This window comes from Stegostoma tigrinum, chromosome 34 (assembly GCF_030684315.1).
Source record: "Stegostoma tigrinum isolate sSteTig4 chromosome 34, sSteTig4.hap1, whole genome shotgun sequence".
NCBI classification, from domain to species: Eukaryota; Metazoa; Chordata; class Chondrichthyes; order Orectolobiformes; family Stegostomatidae; genus Stegostoma; species Stegostoma tigrinum.
In genome coordinates, this window is record NC_081387.1 from 12,835,867 (window position 1) to 12,850,748 (window position 14,882).

The following is a 14,882-nucleotide window of genomic DNA, read 5'->3' on the forward strand; positions in this document are numbered from 1 at the left end:
ATTCCCTAAAGTTCCAAAAAGTTCCATTTTTTACTCATGCTGGATACTGTTTACTTACATTATGAGGCTTCAGGAGGGTCCGATAACTGAGCTGACCACCCATTAACCTTCAGCAGGAAAGCCTCAGACGGTGGTCTTTCCCCACTGCCCCTTGGCAGTAGCTGCCCCGAGCTTTAGTGCATCCCTCAGCATGTAGTCCTGGGCCTTGGAATGTGCCAGTCTGCAACACTCGGTCAGGGTCAACTCCTGGTCCTGGAAGGCCAACAAGCTTCGGGCAGACCAGAGAGCGTCTTTCACCGAGGTGATGGTCCTCCAGGTTCAGTCAATGTTTATCTCAGTGTGCGTCCTGGGGGAACGGGCTGTAGAGCTCAGAGTCCTGCGTCACAGAGTGAGTCTCAACAAAAACCCCTGCATCTCTCTCCAGACTTTCTTTGCAAAGGCACATTCCAGCAGGAGATATGTCACAGAGTCTACCCTCACCGCAGCTGCTTTGAGAGCAGTGTGCATTGGCGCACAGAGACCAGGCGTGTATGATGGATTTGATGGGTGCAGCCCTTCTCACCACCTGCCAAGCGAAATCTTGGTGCATGTTGGAATGTTCCGGCAATGAGGCACCCTGCAATTATTAAACCTTCATGTGCCGAGGACACCTAGTCCTCTCAGTGATGCAGCCTGTCACATTTTGCCTCCATTTAAACAATATCCTACTTTTTATATTTCCCTGTCAAAAATGTGGACGACCTCCCATTGTCCCACATTGTAACACATTTGCCAAATCCTTAACCTAACTTAACCTTTTACAGCCTCTGTCTCCTCCTCACAACTTGCTTTCCTACTTTTTATGAGCGAAATAGGCTACAATACAGTTTGTTGTTTTAAAATATTAATATAGATTGTTAACTGGTGAAGCCCCAGCACTGTTCACTGTGTCACTGTGTTGCCTAGTTTATCGAGTTGAAGATAGCACATCAGGGAAACTCTATTTCCTGTTAACAAAGTGTGAAGCTGGATGAACACAGCAGGCCAAGCAGCATCTTAGAAGCACAAAAGCACAGATGCTGCTTGGCCTGCTGTGTTCATCCAGCTCCACACTTTGTTATCTCGGATTCTCCAGCATCAGCAGTTCCCATCATCTCTATTTCCTGCTAGTTTGCTAATCCCTCTATCCACACAAATATATATGATACACTCCACCTTCTTACTTTGTGTGGTAATCTTTTACGTGAGGCCTTACACAATGTCTTTTGGAAATTCAAATACATTCCATCGACTGCATTCCCTTTATCCATCCTGTTTGTCACATCTTCACTGAATGTTTGTTAAACATGTCAAATACAATTTCCTCACTTTGATCTCCCTGTGAGAGCTTAAAAACATCAGACTATTCTTACAGAACAGTCATGTCATCTTGATAAAAGGCAACCCCCGAGTATGGAGACCTGCCATTCACCTTATCTACACGCCTCACAGTATTGTAAAGCCCTATAAGGTCACCCCTCAACTTTCTGCGCTCTAGTGAGAAACATCCCAGCCTATCCATCGTCTCCTTATAGCTCAAACCCTCCTTTCCTGGCAACATCCTGGTAAATCTTTCCTGAATCCTCTCCAGCTTAATAATATCTCCTACAACGGGGTGAACAGAACTGGACACAGTACTCCAGAAGCAGCCTCATCAATGCCCCGTACAACCTCAACATGACTTCCCAACCTCGATACTCAAAGGACTGAGAGATGGACAGAGCGGAAGTATTTTAAGCAGCAGATGATTGTGATCCAGGATACACTTTTCACAGATTTGACGGTAACTTTCAAAAGAGAATTGAGTAAATATTTTTTAAGAAAATGTCAAAATTGGGCAGGGCTACGGGGGAGAACATGGATGTGATAATAAGCACACAGGTCTCTCAATGGGCTGTCAGAGACATGATTGGCCAAATGGCCTCCTGTAGCTGTATGTCATTCTGTGATAAACATCCGGCAACATGGAGTTGCAGTGCTAACAGAAAAAAGATTGTGTGCGTCAAAATAGATGAAGATATCACCTTACGTAGAATTAGCAAACTTAAAATAGACGGGGTAGCTGCCGATAACATCCGATGCACATCCTTAAGGTGATTGGACCCTAGCCTGTCGCAAAAGCAACGCTCATCTCCTCCATAAATAGGCTGCAGAGGCAGGCACGAGGATCTCAGACCCCAGTTAATGTGAAAGTCGGCACAAGGTTAGACTTCAGAGGTTCACCTTCACTCTGAAGTGAATAATGAGCCTGGGGGCAGGCCGACAGGTCAAATGAGGGGCCAGAATTGAACTGGGAACTTTTGCCAGAAGAAATAGGATCTACTTCTGGCTTGGAGCACGGTCCACCTGAGAGGTAAGAGGATTGTAATGCTCGTTGATTCAAGGCTGGAGGGTACATACTGCTGTACGTCACCGGGGAATGGAGAAGGTGATGAATCAGGTGCCAGTTGAGCGGGTAATAATTGAAATGCCGTGGTGCGTGTTTTGGAAGAGAACAGGGAATTGCTCCCTGCTCTCCCGGCACAATGCGAGTTTGGTGTTTGTTGAAAGAAAAGGCTACGGCGTTGTAACCTCACAGGTGCCTGCGGGATGTGGCTGTGCACAGATTGGCTACCATGTCTCCGGCGGCACAACGGCGATGTGAGGCTATGTGAAGGCAAGAGTCTCTTTCAATGGCCGGAGTAGGGGTGGGATTGGTAAGGGGTGAGAGGTTGAGGGGTGGGGGTGGGTGGGTTGCAGGGGTGGATGGCCGAAGTGCCCTCTGCCCAACGTTGGGACAAGTATCACCAAGACCGTCCTGTCTCTGACACTGACCCCTGCTGGAAAGTGAGCAGCAGTGCTCGGGGGGCACAAGAGTTTGAGGCTCCTCTTTGCAAACTTGGTCGCTAACTGTACCTGGTTTTAAGCCAAGAGGGAGTTTCCCTGGCTGCCCACTGAACTGCTTCAATCCCTCAAAATGGCTACTTAGACTGTTGGCGGCTGAATGTTTTAAGGCGCTAAATTACAAAAGTAATTGCCGCCCCTCATCGACCATTCGAATCCTGCTCACTGCAGTGTAACCTTTGTCAATGTTTGCAAACAGCCCCTGTGGCCTCATGGATAAGTCATTGGCCTCCCTAAACCAGGGACTGTGGGTTCATCCCCTGGCTGGGGGTGAATTGAGTTTATGGGTGGCTCGGTGTTAGCACTCCTACCTCACCTCACCGCACCAGGGGACCTGGGTTCAGCCCCACCCTCAGGAGTTGCATTTGCATGTTGTCCCTGCGTCTGCGTGAGTTTCCTCCCACAGTCCAAAGATGTGCAGGCTGGGCAGATCTATGGACATGCCCCAAGGTTCCTCTGTACATCTTAGGGTCCTACCATTTATCATATGTTTCCATATCCTTTCTAAAATGAATTATCCCACACCTTTCAGTGTTAAATTCCATTTGCTGCTGTTTGCCTGACCAGATTACCCAAATATCCTACAGTCTAAGGCTTTCTTTCACACCAACAATTGTTGTATTATCTGCAATCTTACTGATCAAACATTTGTACCTGGATTATTAATAGTGAGGAGATGCTGGTGTTGGACTGGGGCAGACAAGGTCAGAAATCACATGACATTGGGTTATAGTCCAATGGGTTTATTTGAAAACACAAGTTTTCGGAGCCTCGCTCCTTGCGTTTTCAAGTAAACCTGTTGGGCTATAACCTGGTGTTGTGTAATTTCTGACCTAGATCATTAATGTACATAACATGCAGTAGGGGACCCAGCACCAGATCCTGTGGAAAGCCACTGGACAAAGGTTTACCCATCTCAAAAATATCCAACTCTCTTTTCCTGGCATTAATCCAATTTTGGATTCACTTTGATAAATTGCCATGCACTCTTACATTCTTGACAGGTCTCCCATGCGAGGCCTTGTCAAATATATCCATTGCACTACCCTCATCCACGCATCTGGTCACCTCAAATTGCCTTGAAAGTGTATATTTGTATAAGTGTAATGTGGGGCATTTTAATACATTAAGTGGCGCCATGATAGATGATCAGCCTTCATCTAATAGAATAGGCTGGGACTGGTTAGAGTGGTATCGATGGATTGAATGGCCTACCCCTGTTGTTATGTTGAATGTTTATACAGTCCTTCTGCCAAACCCAATCTGCTTCCACTGCCCTTTAAGGCAACACCTTCTGGACGCCAACCACTGGCTGCCGAAGTGGAAGTGTTCTCTTGTCACAGAGTCGTGGAATCGTGCAGCAAAGAAATAGGCCGTTCGGTCCAACTCGTCCATGCTGACCAGATATGCTAACTTAATTTAGTCCCATTTGCCAGCATTTGGCCCATGTCCCTCCAAACCCTTCCTATTCAGTCAAATGTTGCCATTGTACCAGCCTCCACCACTTCCTCTGGCAGCTCATTCTAGACACGCACCACCTTCTGCGTGAAAAAGTTACCCCTCAGGTCCCTTTTAAATCTTTCCCCTCTCACCTTAAACCTATCCCCTCTAGTTTCAGACTTCCTTAACCCAGGGAAAAGACCTTGGCTATTCACCCTATCCATGCCCCTCATGGTTTTATAAACCTCTGTAACGTCACCCCTCAGCCTCCAGCAAAAATAATCCCAGCCTATTCAGCCTCCTCCGACAGCTCAAACCCTCCAACCCTGGCAACACTCTTATAAATCTTTTCTGTGCCCTTTCAAGTTTCACAACATCTTTCCTCTAGCACAATATTCCAATAATGGCCTAACAAATGTCCTGTACAGCCGTAACATGACCCTCCCAACTCCTATACTCAATACACTGATTAATAAAGGCAAGTGCATTTTAAATGCCTTCTTCACTACCCTGTCTACCTGGGACTCCACCTTCAGGGAACCATGAGCGTCCAAGGTCTCTTTGTTCAGCAACACTCCCCAGGAACCTACCATTAAGTGTATAAGTCCTGTCCTGGTTTGCCTTTCCAATATGCAACATCTTATATTACCCTAAATTAAACTCCATCTGCCACTTCTCAGCCCATCTGTTCTCCACTCAAACACTTTGTCCAGGACGTCTGCCTATCTTCTGATTGCTGACTACCCTGCTGCTGGAATTGGAGAAACAGTAACCAACCCCGGAAAGCTGGAGACAAGGTGGCAAAGAGGATTTCATGAAAGAGGACTAAAAGGGGAATGGTGACCCCTTTAGGATGTGAAGGCGTGGGAGAGGCTGCAGAAATGATGTTTGAGAATGAGGGACTGGTTAATTGTTCTTACAGAAGAGAATGTTAAGTGAAGATCTGAGTGAGCCGTTCCAAATCACATGGGAGGCTGGGCAGAGTAGATGGGAGTGTTCATCATAGAATACCAACAAATCCACACCGACCCTCAGAGCATCCCACCCCGATATAACCCACTTAATCTACACATCCCAGAACACTACAGGACCATTTAGCATGGACCGATCCACCCTAACGTGCACATCATTGGACTGTGGGAGGAAACCGGAGCACGTGGAGGGAGCACACGCAGACACGGGGAGAATGTGCAAACTCCACACAGACAGTCACCCGAGGGTGGAATCAAACCTGGGACCCCTGGTGCTGTGAGACAGCTGTGCTAGCCACCGAATGGGGATGGGAGCACATGAGGGCCTCAATGAAGTTGGACGATGCAGTGGGGTAGCGATTATAACAATGGGATGGAACTCCAGGCTAATGGACTACACAAATACAGCCGATTCCCACCACGTGGTTAGCACTGCAGCCTCACAGCGCCAGGGACCCGGGTTCGATCCCAGCCTCGGGCAGCTGTCTGTGCGGAGTTTGCACATTCTCCCTGTGTCTGCGTGGGTTTCTTCTGGGTGCGCCGGTTTCCTCCCACGGTCCAAAGATGTGCAGGCTAGGGTGGACTGGCCATGCCAAATTGCCCAGAGTGTTCAGGGGTGTGTGGGTTATAGTGGGGATGGGTCTGGGCCTGGGTGGGATGCTCCAAGGGGCATTGTGGACTTGTTGGGCCGAAGGGCCTGTTTCCACGCTGTAGGGAATCTAATCTAATCATGTCAAACGGTGAAATTTGAAACCAACATTAAACTAATCCAATGCCTAATCATATATGTTAATTGCTGTTTCAAAGCAAAACATCTAATTCACTAACATCCTTTAGAGAAGGAAATCTGCCAGCGTCACTCCAGAGCTACAGCGGTTCAGTTTTAATTGCCCTCTGAAATAGCCCCAGCATGCCATTCAGATTTAGGGGCAGTTAGGGATGGGGGCAAATGTTGGCCTCACCTTGCTTAAAGAAGCTTTTAAGAACCAGATCAGCATCGTCTGAAGAGAGGATGAGAGGGTGAGCAGGACGATGGGTCCTGTGGTGGCTCAGTATTTAGAGGCGTACCTCACAGCACCAAGGACAATTCTGCCCTTGAGTGACTGCGTGGAGCGTGCACATTCTCCCAGGGTCTGTGTGGGTTCCCTCTGAGAGCTAGGTGGGTTAGCTGTGGTGAATGTCAGTTTGCAGGGATAGGATTTGGGGATTGTGGGGCGGTGAGTTATGTAGGGGTGGCATGCTCTTTGGAGGATTGGTGAGGACTTGATGGGCCAAATGGCCTGCTTCCACGCTGCAGGGACTCTATGTAACGGCAGGGATGCGAAGAGTCGAATGGCCTCCTGCTCTTGCTCCCCTCCCTCTCATGGTGGCTTTGCACTTAGTTGCCAAAGTACCAGTGATGGGGCGGGGGGGGAGGGGGTAGGATTTAGGATGTTCTATTTCCAGTCCCTTCTTAACACCGGGAGAGGTAGGGGGAGGTGGTACAGTGTCAGTTCTCCTAGGTGTCCCCCTGGTTGTAGAGGCTGACTGTAGTGGTGAAGGGAAGGGAAGGGAAGGGAATGGAATGGGCGAGGGGGCGGGTGGTGGGCGATATGCGGGTTAGGTGGATTGAGATCAGTGTTTTCAAATGTCGCCTGCTGATTGATGGAACCAAGAGGCGCCTTTAATGAGGCTGGGGAGGAGAGTGAGAGAAGGGAAGGGTTTGTGGGAGGGGAGAGTGTAGTAAATAGCGCGTTAATCCATTCCTAGCTATGCCCATGGGAGCAACTGGGTTGACATAGCAGTTTACATTTGTTGAGCCTCAAAAGAGAGAGACAAAGGGCGAATGCAAGCGAAGAGACGCCGGCAGTGAGCTGCTTCTCCTCGTTTACAGCACCTGAGTGTTATTTTATGTCCCCAGTTGTCGCTGCCCCAAGAGACGGAAGAGGGGAATGGGCAGCTCAGCCGAGTACCAGGAGCACAGAGACCTGTGATTTAAGTTTTCTCTCTGTTGCTGGAAGCGTTTGGAAGGCTATCCCCCTGGTCTTTGTAGCTTGGAAAACAGATTCCTGGCTCCCTCTATCCCCGGCGTTAACCCGCCCTGGAAGTGAAGGGCCGTGTGTGCCAGCTGTCGTGCCTGTTCCAGGCATCAACGGAGATGGGGAAACGCGCTAAAGGTGGAGGCAGCTGTCGCTGAGAGTTGGAATCGCCGTGATTTGAACAGAAAAGGAGAGAGAGAGAGAGAGTGGTGGGGTGAAGCCTTTGTGGCCGGCACCGGAGCCAATCCGCCCAGTCCCAGGTCGGTCAGTGTCTTGTCTCTGCAAATGTGAAGCTTTTTGTTTGGGGGAGGGGGAAAGAATCTGTCTAAGTGCCGGGGTTCGAGCCCCGCTTCCCCCCGCCCCCCAACTCAAAGCCGGCTATAAATCTGAATGTTTGACAGTGTGCTCTTGGAGGGCGGGGATTCTTACTTTTGTTTGAGTGTTAACTCGTCCTTAATTGATATTTGTTTCAGAGTTGCTATGAAAGAGCCGCCTGGTAGCATTTTGGAAAGGGCCTCGTTAATTTCCCCTCCCCACACTCCATAAGGGGGCTACGACACCACCCCCCCCCCCCCCCCCCCCCGACAGGGTTGGGAATTGGCAAATCTTCCCAACACGGCCTTGGGTCAGGAGGGGTGAGAGCAGGAGGTCAGTTGGGCCAGGCTGTAGTTGGGCAACCTCTTGGTGCCAAATTCGACTCAGGAGTAGGCCACTCGGCCCCTCGGTTGGCTGCTGCTACCCACAGGGTTGCCTGTCCCTGCAGCAGGCTCTTCATGGACCTCGGGAGCGCTTTGCAGCCCATGAGGGGCAGCTTTTGAGGGGGGGGCCTTGCCTTTGTCTTTCAGCTAATACAGCAGCTTAATTCCCTGCACAGCAAGATTCCATGAGAAATGCTGATGACTTCATCGGTGGCAATGAAAGGACAAGCCAGGAACAGCTTCCACCCCACTTTGGAAGTGGTGACTGCTGGATGTTTCTCACACAGTCAGAGCCTCATTGTTAGTGCTCCCACAAGCAATCACAGCGCCTCCCCCAGGGCTAGGTCTGAACGTCAGCCTTGCTGCTTGCCCTTTTGTCTTGAGCCCTGGGTACACCCCTCTGAGGTATGGCTGTGGGTCCTAGTCTGTCACATCAGTGGGAACATCCTCTCAGCTGTATCTAGGCCTGTCAGTCTTCTGCCAGTTTCCAACGGATCACCCTCACCCTTCTGAACTCCACCTAAGTACAGATCCAGAGCCCTCAACTGCTCCTCCTGTGACAAGGTCTTCATCCCCAGGATCATTGTTGCAAACCTCCTTTAGACTGTCCCCAAGGCAAGCACATCCTTCCTTAGGTACAGGGCCCAAAATTGCTCATGATATTCTAGATGCGGTCTGACCAGAGCCTTGTACAGCCTCAGCAGTACGTCCTTACTCTTGTATTCTAGCTCTCTGGAAATGAATGTCAACATTGCATTTGCCTTCCTAACTGCCAACTGAATCTGCACATTAATCTGAGGAGAATCCAGAACCAGGACTCCCAAATCCCCTTGCCCTTCAGATTTCCAAAGCCTTTCCCCATGTAGAAAATAGTTTACACCTAGTGCATAACTTCACACATCCTCGTATTGTAGTCCATCTGCTACTTTTTGTTTTACCCATTCTCCAAGCCCAAGTCTTTCTCCTTTATGGGAGACAGAAGTCTCTTTTTTTTAAAAAAAAAACGTTATTCATAAAATACCTTTTTAGACACTAAAGCAGTTCAGTTCTGTACAGCACTATATAGAGAAGCAAACAGAAATTGGAGTTTCACTCTAACCAGCAAACGAAGCAAAGGCATTTCTTACTTGTATGAGACTGTATTTACATATTATTGGAAGCACTAGGACGGTCCGATAACTGGATGGACCCCCATTGTACTTTGGTAGAAGGACCTCAGATAATGGTCTTTCCCCACTGTGCTGCCCCAGAGCTTTAGTGAGTCCCTCAGCATGTAGTCCTGGACTGTGCTAGTCTGCAATACTCAGCTGAGGTCAACTCTTTACAGTGGAAGACCAACAAGTCACAAGTGCTTCTCCTGCCTTACATACATACATGCAGGAGTAGGCCATTCAACGTGCTGTAGCCAGCTTCCTCGTTTCAATAAGATCATGGTCTCAACTCAACTTCCCTGCCCTACCTGCTATAACCATTTCTGAAGATGCGTCCAGACCTGAAACATCAGCCTTCCTGCTCCCCTGCTGCTGCTGGGCCTGCTGTGTCCATCCAGCTCTACACCTTGTTATCTCAGATTCTCCAGCATCTGCAGCTCCCACTATCTCCTCCTATAACCACTGGATCGTTTTTGTTGTCTTGTCGAACTGGGATGGGGGAGCTGCAGGGCCGGTGTCATGGCAAGTGTCAAGCTTGGTCAGAGTGGCAATAGCCAACATCCATCAGTTTGAGGGCGCTACCTTTCAGCTATGACATTAAACCATACCCTGTCAGTCTACATAAAAGGGGCTTGGATAAGGTGAATAGCCGAGGTATTTTTCCCCCAGGGTGTGGGAGTCCAAAACCAGAGGGCATAGGTTTAAGGTGAGAGGGGAAAAATATAAAAGGGATCTAAGGGGCAGCTTTTTCCTGCAGAGGGTGGTGAGTGTATGGAATGAGCTGCCAGAGGAAGTGGTGGAGGCTGGTACAATTACAACATTTAAAAGACTTCTGGATGGGTACATGAATAGGAAGGGTTTAGAAGGCTTTGTGCCAAATGCTGGCAAATGGGACTAGACTATGTTGGATATCTGGTCGGCAGGGACCAAAGGGTCCGATTCCATGCGGTACATCTCCTATGACTCTAAAAGACCCTTTTGCATTATTCTGATGGGGATTCTCCCCGGTGTCCCAGCAAATGTTTGCTCCTCAAGCAACAGCGAAACTAGACGATCTGTTCTATGTCTCATAGTTGCTGTGTGTGTGGATCTTTTAAATTTCCGACATTAGAATAGTGGCTATTTGTGTTGGGCACAGCCTTATGAGGTCGGAGGCTCGCAGGTGACAGCAAAATGCCTTCAGTGTGGAAGGTGCAACAGGCAGACAAGAAGCTAAATGGTATGTTGGGTTTCTTGGCGAAAGGATTGCAGTACAGGAGCAGGGATGTCTTGCTGCAATTGTACAGGCCCTCAGTGAGACCTCACCTGGAGTACTGCATGTGGTTTTGGCCGCCTCCTTTATCTGAGGATGGATATCCTTGCTATAGGAGTTGAGCGAAAGTTGAGCAGACTGATTTCTCGGATGACAGGGCTGGCTTATGAGGAGACATTGAATCGTTTGCTGAGGCCCAGAAGAATTTGGGGAGGTTGGGAGGGAGGGGCAGCACCTCATAGAAACTTTAAAAAAAAATTGTGAAAGGGCCAGGGTGGAGTAGATGCATGAAGAATGTTCCTGATGACCAGGGGAATCCACAACCGGTCGAAGGAATTCAGGGTAAACCATTTAGGAAAGAGATCAGGAGAAATGCCTTCACCCACAGAGTGGGGAGCATGTGAAATTCACGGCTGCAGAAAGCAGTTGGGGCCAAAACATTAAGATTTCAACAAGGAGTTGGATACAGCACTTGGGGAGCTAAAGGGATCAAAGAATAGAAGAGGAGAAGCCGGAATAGGCCACAGAGTTGGATGAGAGTCATGAATGGGGGAGCAGGCTCACAAGATTGAATGGCCTACTGCTCCCTGCGTTCTATGTGCGACAGAACTGAGCGACAAGTGTGGGCAGAGCTCACCTTAATGTTGAGATCATTTTGCCCCTTTTTTTTAAACACTTTTTCATGAGTGGAATGGGGAGATTCTGACTGGGCAGCAGTGGGATGCCAACTGATGGGGGCTAACTCTCGTTAAATCCCTTTTTTCTTTTTGTTGCCTCGTTCAGTCTCCTGTTCACCAAACTGACCCAACAAAGCCATCCCTCGGGGGGGGTAATTCCAGCCAGGAGGTCAGAGCAGATACCTAGCTGCTCGATCCGAATGATTTCCTTGGTGGAAACCGGGTGCCAATGTTTTGGGGCACCCCCAATGTCCTCATCCATTGGTATCTAATCTGTGCCAGCCTCTTAAGCTTTGTGGCATGGTTTCGATTCACTTGCGGGTGGTTCCTGCACTTTGGGGCTGCACTAGTAGCTCTCGTGTCCATGCTGCACTAAATACACTGTGCACGCGCACGTACGCACACACACACACACACACACACACACACACACACACACACACACACACACACACACCCTGAACTTGCTTGTTGTCATAGTGCCCACTGACTCTGAGTCTGCACGGATGCCCACGTTATCCGTGTATGGTATTGCCTTGCCCTGCCTGGCATTTCTTGCACTTCCCCGTCCCTCACTCAGAGATACTTGGCTTATCTTTATTGCTGTTGACCAGCAGTCTTTAGTCAAGCCAAGGGAGCCTTTGCTCAGTGGGTCCCTGGGAACAGGAAGTCGAGGGCAGCTTGCGATGCCAGCTTGGAAATAGTCAATCAGCACACGGGGCAGTAGCCTAAGGATGCTCCCCTCACAAGGGGTGAGGTACAGCTCACTGCCCTGGAGACCTGACTCTTTCTGCCCTATTGTGGGATGTTATCCATCTTGGGATCAGAGAGAGAGAGACACTCACAAGTAATATAGAAGGTGCAAGTATGTGGTGCTCACTGTTGGTGCTGTGGGGCAATGACGTCCTCTAGATCACACATCTGGGACAAATCCGCACAGACAACACCTTTTATCTTGGCGACAATTGGACATCTAAAGATGGCTCCAGTGCCAGGGAGTGCCAGTGTTTCAGTGAATATCCAGGCAATGACAAGATGTTCCAAGAATGACTGACTGATAGAAGATCATAGAATCCCTACAGTGTGGAAACAGGCCCTTCGGCCCAACAAGTCCACATTGACATCCCAACCCCATAACCCACCTAACCTACATGTGGACAATTTAGCGTGGTCAATCCACCTCACCTGCATACCTTTGGATTGTGGGAGGAAAGCGGAGCACCCGGAGGAACCCACGCAGACGTGGAGAATGTGCAAACTCCCCACAGACAGTCGCCAGAGGGTGGAATCGAACCTGGGACCCCTGGCGCTGTGAGGCAGCAGTGCTGACTACTGAGCCACTGTGGTGGGAAGGCACAGTTGGTAGCTGACGAGGTGGGTTAGGTTTCTGGACTTTGTGGCAACTAAAATCTCCGGGGGGGGAAAAGACTCGATGCAACTCGAATTGAGCCAACTGGACATGGGATTTAGCCCTTTTTTTTCACTTGTAAAGGAATAATATTCGTCTGGGGCGCCACTCCTTCAGGAATAGTGGAGGGCATCAGACCTCTTCTTGAAGCTGGCATTGCCGGTGTAATCGAGGGGCAATCGGTCCAGGTGCCTGAACAAATGTCCTTTATTGGGTGTGAGAGACAGGGGAAGGACTCGGTCACCTCTGACTCCTTGAAATTTCCGAAGGACCATAGGCCTAGCCTTTCCATGTAAGGCAATTGCTCATTCCAGATAATAGTTTCGGAAAGTTGATTGGGAGGTGGGGGTTTGGGTAGAATGGTGGTTGGGAAAGTAGGGTCACAAATGATCAGCCCCTATGCACGGCCAATTGGAGCCAACCTCAAGTGTAGCGTTCCCCAATCACACTCGGTGCTCCTTCAGAACCAATCTGATTTGACTTATGGCTGTCACATGTACCCAGCTACAGTGAACAGTTTTGTTTTGCGTGCAGTACAGGCAGATCACACCACGCAAACTGCATCAGGGTAACAGAACAGAGAGAGGGATACAATGTTACGGCCGCAGAAAAGGTGCACAGGGACTAAGAACCAACATTAAATTTAAAGTTTGAGAGGTCTGTTCAGAAGTCTGATAACAGCGAGGAAGAAGCTGTTCTTGAACCTGCTTTATGCTTCTGCCTGATGGAAGAAGTTGGAAGAGATTATACCGGGGTGGGCGGGGTCTCCGATGTCTGCAGCATTTCCAAAGTGTAGAGGGAGTCGATAGATGAGAGGTTGACTTGTGCAATGGTCTGGGCTGTGTTCACAACTCTGTAGTTTCTTAGGAACCTGAGCAGAGCAGTTGCCAGCCTAGGCATTCGGATAGGATGCTTTCTATGGTGCATCTATGATAATTGGGACGTGTCTTTATGGACAAACAGAATTTCCTTGGCCTCTTGAAAAGGTAGCGGCGTTGTCCCAAGTGAACGAAGCACAGTATGTTCATCACCACCTACAGCAGGAGTGTGGAGGAGGGAGGCTCGCAGCATGGAAGGGAGCGATGAGTGAGTGATCAATGTCGTTTGGGCAAGACTGTACCGTGCAGACGATTTGAGGAGCAAAGGGCCCCTTTCCATCCAAATGGCCAGCCAGCTTTCCATTGGTTACCCCCCGCCCCCAACCTCTATGGCTAATTCCACGATTCACTGCACAGTGTTCTCAATTTTCCACTGCCCCCAAAGGCATGGGAATGCAAGGAGCGGAGAATTCCCTTGAGAGGGGACGGGTTAATGCACAGCTGTTGGGTTGGCAGGCAGTTAGAATCCCTACAGTGCAGAAGCAGGCCATTCAGCCCGTCGAGTCTACACCTACCCTCCAAAAAGCATCCCACCCAAACCCTCCCCTCCCCTCCCCTTCCCTTCCCTATCCCTGTAATTCCCATGGTTACCCCACCTGGCCTGTACATCCCTGGACTCTATGGGACCACTTAGCATGGCCAATCCACCCTAACCTGCATGTCTTTGGACTGTGGGAGGAAACAGGAGCACCGGGAGGAAACCCACACAGACAAAGGGGAGAATGTGCAAACTCCACACAGACAATCGCCCGAGGGTAGAATTGAACCCGGGTCCCTGGCACTGTGAGGCTGCAGTGCTAACCACTGAGCCACTGTGCCGCCCAGAAAGGACCTATCAGTTCTGCGATACCGAGAGCCAAACTGCCCGCCCCCAGATCTCCCGCAGCAGGTGGGAAGGGGAATGTGTACCTCCTCTTGCAATTCCATTTTTTTTGTGAGGGGGAAAACGGCATAAAATCAGAAGCTTAAGTTCCAGTATGGTTTGAAATTCCCACACAGGCTGAGAATGCTCCATGACAGATTTTCACACACAAGCAGCTGTGTTTTGTTTGATTTTTTATTTTCCTCCCCTTCAGGCAGAGAGTCAGGATAAAATGCTGCAGCACGTGGCCGTGTTTTCACTTTGCCGCAGAGCTTGTGTAAAGAAACAATTAACCCAGAAATATGACAGCCCACTAGGCCATGGCTGCAGGAGGGAGCAGTGATCATAATAGACGGGGCTGAGGTGAGGAGGAAATTTTTCGGACTTGGTGACAGGCATTTGGAAGTCTCTGTTATTGACTGAGAATGATAGATGGGGAAGTGATGGCTGAGCAGTATTATCGCTGGAACATTAACCCAGACACCCTGGGCCTCACAGTATTATCTCTCGAGTGTTAACCTAGAGACCGCGGTTAAAATTTGGGGACCTGAGTTCGAATGCCACCATGGCAGACAGTAGAATTTGAATTCAATAAAAATCCTGAAATTAAGAGTTTAATGAATCGA

General features: G+C 49.3%; 1 protein-coding gene across 5 annotated transcripts in view; it reads left to right on the forward strand.

Annotated features, from left to right (window-relative positions):
* The first annotated feature begins 2,245 nt into the window (after nt 1-2,245).
* The window catches only part of LOC125446303 (discoidin domain-containing receptor 2-like), a 179,412-nt gene continuing 166,775 nt past the window's right edge, over nt 2,246-14,882 (forward strand). For 4 of the 5 annotated variants that reach the window (XM_059639755.1, XM_059639759.1, XM_059639761.1 and 1 more), the window contains exon 1: nt 7,059-7,590. The gene's annotated coding sequence lies outside the window, so the exon portion shown is untranslated. Of the gene's footprint in view, nt 2,372-7,058; nt 7,591-14,882 lie in introns of those variants that run through there. The other variant, XM_059639757.1, reaches the window with a different exon arrangement.